Genomic DNA, 6,925 nt, shown 5'->3' with positions numbered 1-6,925 from the left:
ACGGAACAGGTCACTTAAAGTGGCCCGTGTCTGAAGTCGACCTGCGGCGAGGTGCGATCGCCCGGTCTACCCTCCGTGTGGGTACTTAGGTAGGTCGAATTTGGCGAGCAACCCTATCCCACGCAGGGGGGCCGATTGGCACGATCGTGGTGAGGCCGAAAGGCCCACCCGTGACTAGTTCCCGGCGTTAGTCCGAGAGTTTCACGACGGGATTGACCGTCCGGTGGGCGACGTGCCGCGATTCGAGTTACGTGGCCGCTCGCACGCCGGCGGGCGCGAATCCGCAACACTGGTGTCAGGTCGTGCGATATAAACTCATCGCCCTCCTCGCGGCACTGTTATCGGAGAACGGGAAAACGGGCTCTCCTGTCTCCAGCTAATTTCACGGGAATCGGTCCAGGGGTGAGAGGAGCGACCCCCGATTCCCTCCAAATTACGAGCGAGCTAAATTAACCCTTTACGATAAATAAGATGGCGTCTCAAGGCGAGCGGGAGCCGGGGGTATTAGGTATGTGTCATGTAGGATCCATGGCCCAGGTCGGTTCTTTTTATAATTATAACCCCACCACTAACTGTGGTCAGTGGGAGCGGCTTGAGCACGAACTTTGCCGCAAACGGAGTCGCACAATGGCAGCACGGAGCGGGCTGATATTAAAGGCACAGCACGAGGCGTGAGCTCCCAGTCACCGGTTCAAGGCACGTGGTCACGGCATGTGCCATGGCAGGCGTGGCAGGATGACTATGCGAGCATTGGCAGGCTTCAGGCACAATTGGGGGATGTCTTGGAAAAGGTGAAGCGTTATGAAGAATATATCGAGGAGGTGCAACGTGGAGTGGACGAGTCACAACGGCACGCAGACGCGCTTCAGAAAAATTACGTGTACGGGGACACAGCGGTTGGACGATTTACTGGAACGAATTCGGTGGCAAAAACATGACTTGGCCAATAGAGTCGACAAATTATGTGGGAAAAAGAATTTGGTAGTGTTTTATACCCGTCAGTTGGAATATGCAAAGAGCAAACTGAACAAAAGAATAGAGGAACAGCAGATTGGTATCTCCCAGGAAAGGAAACAATGGGAGGAAGAATGGAAAACCGAGCTTGAAAAGAAACAAAAGGAGCACGACTTGGAAGTAAAACAATTAATGGAAAAATTATTGGAGGAAGCAAGGCGGTTCAAAGAACTGGAGGGGAGAGTGAGGGAAATACAGTTGGAAGAGAAAAAATGTGAACACGATGGGGAGTTGGAACAATTGAAGGAAGAGATAAGAACAGGCAATCAGGAAAGAGAAAGCCTAGAATGGAAGATAAAAAGAGGAGAGAGACAGCTCGAGGAAAGGGCGGAGGAATTGCTGGAAAAGTCAGAACAGTTCGAAGAACTGCAGGGAGAATTGAGGGAGGAAGGAGAAAGGAAAACAAAGCTCGAAAAGGAAAAACGCAAACAAGATGGGGAATTGGAACTACTGAAGCGAGAGGTAAGGGCAAGCCAGTTTAAAAGAGAAATCCTGGAAGGGGAGATAAGAATGGGAAAGGAATGGCAGAAAAAACTAAATGAATACAGTAAAAAAAGGGACGAATTGAGGAGGGAAGCGGTGGAAAGAAGAGATGAAATGAGTGAAGAAGCACGCAAATTGAGAAAGGAATTGGAAAAGAAAGCTTCTGATTTACAGAAACACCAAAACAACGAGAGGGAATTAAAAAACGAGTTGAGGATGGTGAGAGAAGAAAGAACGACAGCAGAGAATGAAACGTTAAGGAACCACACTGAGCAGATTGAACAATTAGAAGCCAAAGCAAAGTCGGAGTGTGCGGAGATGAGAAAGGAATTGGAAAAGAAAGCTTCTGAGTTACAGAAACACCAAAACAAAGAGAGGGAATTACAAAACGAGTTGAGGATGGTGAGAGAAGAAAGAACGACAACAGAGAATGAAACGTTAAGGAACCACACTGTACAGATCGAACAGCTGGAAGCGAAGGTCAGATTAAAGGAGGAACAAGAAAGAGTACTGAAAGAACAAGGAATGAGACAGGAGAAGGAAATCAGCCAACTGAAGGAAACCACGAGATTGCAGAATGAGATGCAAAAAAGAGTAATGAAGGAAGAACAAATAAGACAGGAGAAGGAAGTCAGCCAACTGAAAGAAATAACGAGATTGCAGAATGAGGAACAAGGAAGACAGTGGAATAGGAAATACAAAGAACAAGGAATGAGACAGGAGAAAGAAATCCGTCAATTGAAGGAAACGATGAGATTGCAGAACGAGGAACAAGAGAGACAGTGTAATAAAAAACTGAAAGAGTATGAATTTGAAACTGAACGACAAAAGGAAAAAAATAGGTTGGAATACGAGGAGAAGGTGAAGGAGCAAGGAATGAAGCAGGAAGGAGAAATCAGGAGATTGAAGGACACAAGGAGATTGGAGAGGGAAGAACGAGAGGAACAATGGAATAGAAAACAAAAAGAACATGAATCTGAGGTTGACCAATTGAAAGAAAAGCTGAGGCTGGAGTACGAGGAGATAGACAAAGAACAGCGAATGAAACACAAAATGGAGATGAACCAAATGAAGAAAACCATGAAACTGGATAAGGAAAGACAGGAGAGGAAACGAGGAAGAGTAATTAGACAGCAGCAAATGAAACACAAAAAGGAGATTAACCAAATGAAGAAAACCATGAAACTGGAGAAGGAAGGACAGGAGAGGAAACGAGGAAGAGTAGTGAGAGAACAGCGAAAGAAACACAGGAAGGAAATGAGCCAATTGAAAGAAACAATGAGATTGGAAAACAAAGAGCAGGAGGAACAGTGGGAGAGAAAACAACAACTATATGAGTGTGAAATTGAACAACTAAAACGGAGAGCAAGATTGGAGTCAATGGAGATTGAGGAGCTCCGGAGGGAGAACGAACAGCTAATGGGGCTCAGAGAGAAAGAACGACTCAGATGGGAAGGAAAAAGGAACCAGGAAGAGACAGAAATAAGGAACAAGGAGAGAAAATGTATAGAGACACGGGAGACAAGAGACGAGGTGAAAGTAATTGGGAGGGAGAGAAAAGAACAATTAAGACGGAAAGCAAGGATGAGGTACGCGGAGATCGTGAAAGAGCAAGGAGTGAAAAACAGGGAAGGACGGGAGCGACTTAAGGAGAAAGCAAGGTTGACCTACATAAAGATAAGGGAAAGACGCCAGAAAGAAGTGGAGACTAATAGACAGGAGGGGACAACAGAAACTTATAAATGTACAGAGACACGGGAGACAGAAAAATAGAGGAGAGACTGCATGATAATGACAAGGCTAGAGACGTACACACACACACGGAGGTAGTGGAGGATAGTGAGGGTGAGCTGGCGGACCGTGCAGGGACCCGGTGCGAGCAGCGGGATGGCCTCCTCCAGGAACGAGGGGAGGGAGTATGCCCCCTTGAGGCGAGTCACAACCAGGTGAGTTCGGTCGTGCTTTGCGAGTTCGAGGGGAGGAGTGCTGTGGACAGGTGCACGCAGAGCTTGGGGGGTATAGAGGCCCCGGAGACCCTTGTGGGGACACGAATCCCCAGTGTGGTTGTCCCTGTGTGTGTGGTGCAAGGTGTGAGTGCGTCCCCGTGTGTGGAAGCGACCCCGTGTGTGAGTGGTGTGGTGGCGATTGTGCCGGAGTACGTGCTTCCCAGCACGCCGTGTGTAAAAGGGGCACCGCAAGTGGAAGAGGCCGTGTGTGTGAGTGAAACGGCCAATATGAGTGAGGCACCGCGGGCGAGTGCCCCAGCGTGTGTGAGTGGTATGGTTTGTGTGAGGGAAATGGCACGAGTGAGTGGAAGGCCGCGAGTGAGTGGAGCCACGTGTGCGAGTGAGATGGCATGCGTGAGTGAACGGCCGAGTGCAAGGGAGACCGTGTGTGTGAGAGAGCGGTATGTAAGGGAGATGTCGGTCGGCATGTGTGAACATGCAGCCGCGTCTCCCGGTGTGAGTTTAATGGTGAGGTGTGTTAGCGTCGTAACACGCAGGAATGCGTGGGTGGAATGGAGACTACGACGGCGACATGTAAGGAAAGAAAGCCGGGTAGCGGCTGTAGTTGTTTCGGGGACCGTGCCGGGTTCACCCAGCAGTGAGCACGAGGTCCGTGCTGTGCAACGCACGAGGCCCCCACGTGCTCGCTTGCGAGAGTGAAGTCCTGGTCCGGAAACGCACGCGGTGGATTTGCCGATCCCGCGGACGGACAAAGCTTAGGCAGGTAAACGGATTTGGACCGGACGGGTTCTCCACGCGATCGTGTGTGTTAAGCTCCAACGGGCAAAGCACATGTGTTCGCGTGGGGAACCCCTCGAGACGTGGGGCTTGTGTTTTTTTTTATGCACACAGTGACGTCATGGCTGCACGTGGGGTTGGAATCCGGCAGGAGGGGTATCCCTGCCGGATGGTACCGTCCAAGGAGGGACGAGGAACACGTGCAGCTGCATGATGTCACGGGCAGGTACAAAGTGCGCGAGCTGTGAGTTGCCGCGCTGGTGCTGCGCATATAAAAAAAAAAGCAAGCCTCACTTTCGGGTGCACAGGATTCCCGGGCAAGGGGTGGGAGACCCCCTTACCAGGGCACAGGATGGAAACTAGTTAGGGGGAAGGGTTAGCTTAGTTAGACCGGCTCCATGGGGCAGGGGTAAGTCCTCATGGGGCCCGTGGAATGGATTAGTTAGAGGGATTGTAGCGAGATTTAGGTTGGGAAATTGATTTTTGGGACATTTGAAGACAGTGACAGACTTGTGAATGTGTAGTGGGGACGTAGGTTAGCTCCGTAGTGTTAAAAGGAACATGCTGTAGTTTAAGGGACGACGTGGGAGCACGAGTTAGTTAGGGGATGCAGATAGAAGGATGGCAGAGTTCAGCGGTGAGTGTGTTGAAGAGTTGGTGAGTGAAGTGGAAGCATGTGCTTGGTGAGTGAGTGAGGCCAGCGGGTCTGTGTGAGTGGAGCGAATGGGGAATGCATGGTGCAATGAGTGATTGGGAGGAGGAGTGACTCCCGCCCAAGGGACCCCGGGGTCAATGTAGAGTGAGTTAGGGGGTTAGTTAAATTGAAAAATGGAGGTCGTTTTGTTGTTGGTGTGAATGTAGGCTCGAAATCCATTTGGAGGGGTGCAGGAGCCCTGTTGACGGGCTGGGAGCGTGGCTGCGAAAGGTGAGTATCGCTGAGTGGGTACCCCGGGCACCAGGCTAGTCGGCCGTGGTAGGCCAAGGGCCCATGGGGGGCCGGGATAGCGTAGTGGGCACGGGTGCGCCTGCTTGGTGCGGGGGCCCGGGGCGCCATTAGCCGCGTGGGCAGTGTTGTGGGCACGGGTGACCCTCGGAAAGGGGCCTGGGAAGCCAGCCTGCCACGTGTGCATTTCAGGGGAGGTGCCATGGGGGGCACTCCCCGGTGTTTAGGGAGCTGGTAGGCTCGGAGGCAGTGTAGTGCCCGGGGGTGCCATAGCGGGAGATTCGGCAGAGGGTCGTGCCTGCCAAAGGGAGCCACGTGTCCCAGCCATGAGATCGTGTGAGGGCACGGAGAGAAAATTGGGGGGCGAGGCCCGAAATTGTGAGGACACCAACACAGGCGACGGGAATCTGGGTTGTTAGAACCAATAGTTTAAGCGCGAGGCGCTTGTTGAAAGCCCCGGGGTAGTTTAACAGTTAAATGGTTAGGGTAGATTAGGAAGTGTACCCCTCCGCACCATCCATCCCCTCGCTCTCGTTGTGGGCCGCTGGACCCACTTTGGTTATAGATCGCTGAAGTCTGGGGAGGCCATTCTGAGGCTTCGTTGGGCCTCGACACAGGACGCTAGCTCTCCCTTATTCCCCTCCGGGAAGGGAACGTAGGGGTTGGGAGTAGGCTAGGTGGCAGGATAGGTTAGCCGAACAAGGACGATAAAGGGGGTTAGGGGACGATTTATAGTGGGGAAGTAAAAAACAAAAAATTTGGGGCTAAATTGGGGTTTGACAAATTAAGGGAGTGGGTATAGACAGTGACAGGCAAAGGCGATAGGTTGGGAGGGAGACCGTAGGGTAGGTCCGAGCCCGCCTTCCGAGTGGCCAGCACCACCGCACTCCCTCCACCAACCTCCACTGAACGGCGAAGGCTGGCCAGCTTCATCGGCAGCTGTTGTTTTGCTGCAAGGCCTGTGCCGGCCGGATCGTCTGCAGCTGTTTTTTGCAAGGCCTGTGCCGGCCAGTTCGTCTGCCGGCTGTGTTTGCCTGCAGCGGCCTTCTTCTGCAGGCTGTGTTTGCCTGCTGCCTTTGCCATGCCATGCCCACTGTCCCTGTTCACCAGCCCCGTTCAATTTTTGCTTTGCCCCCCCCCCCTGTTCATTGCCATGTGCGCCAGGATCAGAAAGCAACAGTTTGCAAGCTGCAAGAACTGCCCTGTTGGCAGCTACAACACGGGCCTGCAGTGGCGGCCTGTGCACCGTGTTTGCGTCCATCCATTCATCCATCCATTCGTTGTGTTCATTGCGTGTGCCACTTGAGCTGGCACGGAGACTGCGTTTGTGCAGCCCATGCACCGTTGTGGTTCACTGCGTTCAGTTCAAAAGGGAAGGCCTTGGACTGCGTGTGAGCAGCCGGCCACGTTCCCTGTCACCTGCATTGTTTGAGCCAGAGACTGCATGCGAGCAGCCTGGCTCCCTGCTAACTGCTTTCTTTTTGCAGAGTCCATTGATCCTGGGCCATGGTTTAGTGTAAAATTTGTAAGTTAAGGTTAAGATGTACTGTACATATGAGTGCACCCCCGGCATGTCTGTCTTAGCGCCGGCAATTTTATTTAAGTCGTCCGTGTGAGTGAGTTTGTTTAGGTAGTTACTCAGCCCTCAGGTTATTTATTTTGGGGACACGAATACCATGAATGTCGCACTCAGGGATCCGTAGGTAAAATGTACTAGGGGACAACTACACATGATGGCACA

The sequence above is a fragment of the Eptatretus burgeri genome, chromosome 9, assembly GCF_056783735.1.
Source record: "Eptatretus burgeri isolate ZD-2024b chromosome 9, Ebu_testis_v1, whole genome shotgun sequence".
Lineage (NCBI taxonomy): Eukaryota > Metazoa > Chordata > Myxini > Myxiniformes > Myxinidae > Eptatretus > Eptatretus burgeri.
Note: the sequence above shows the minus strand (reverse complement) of the source record.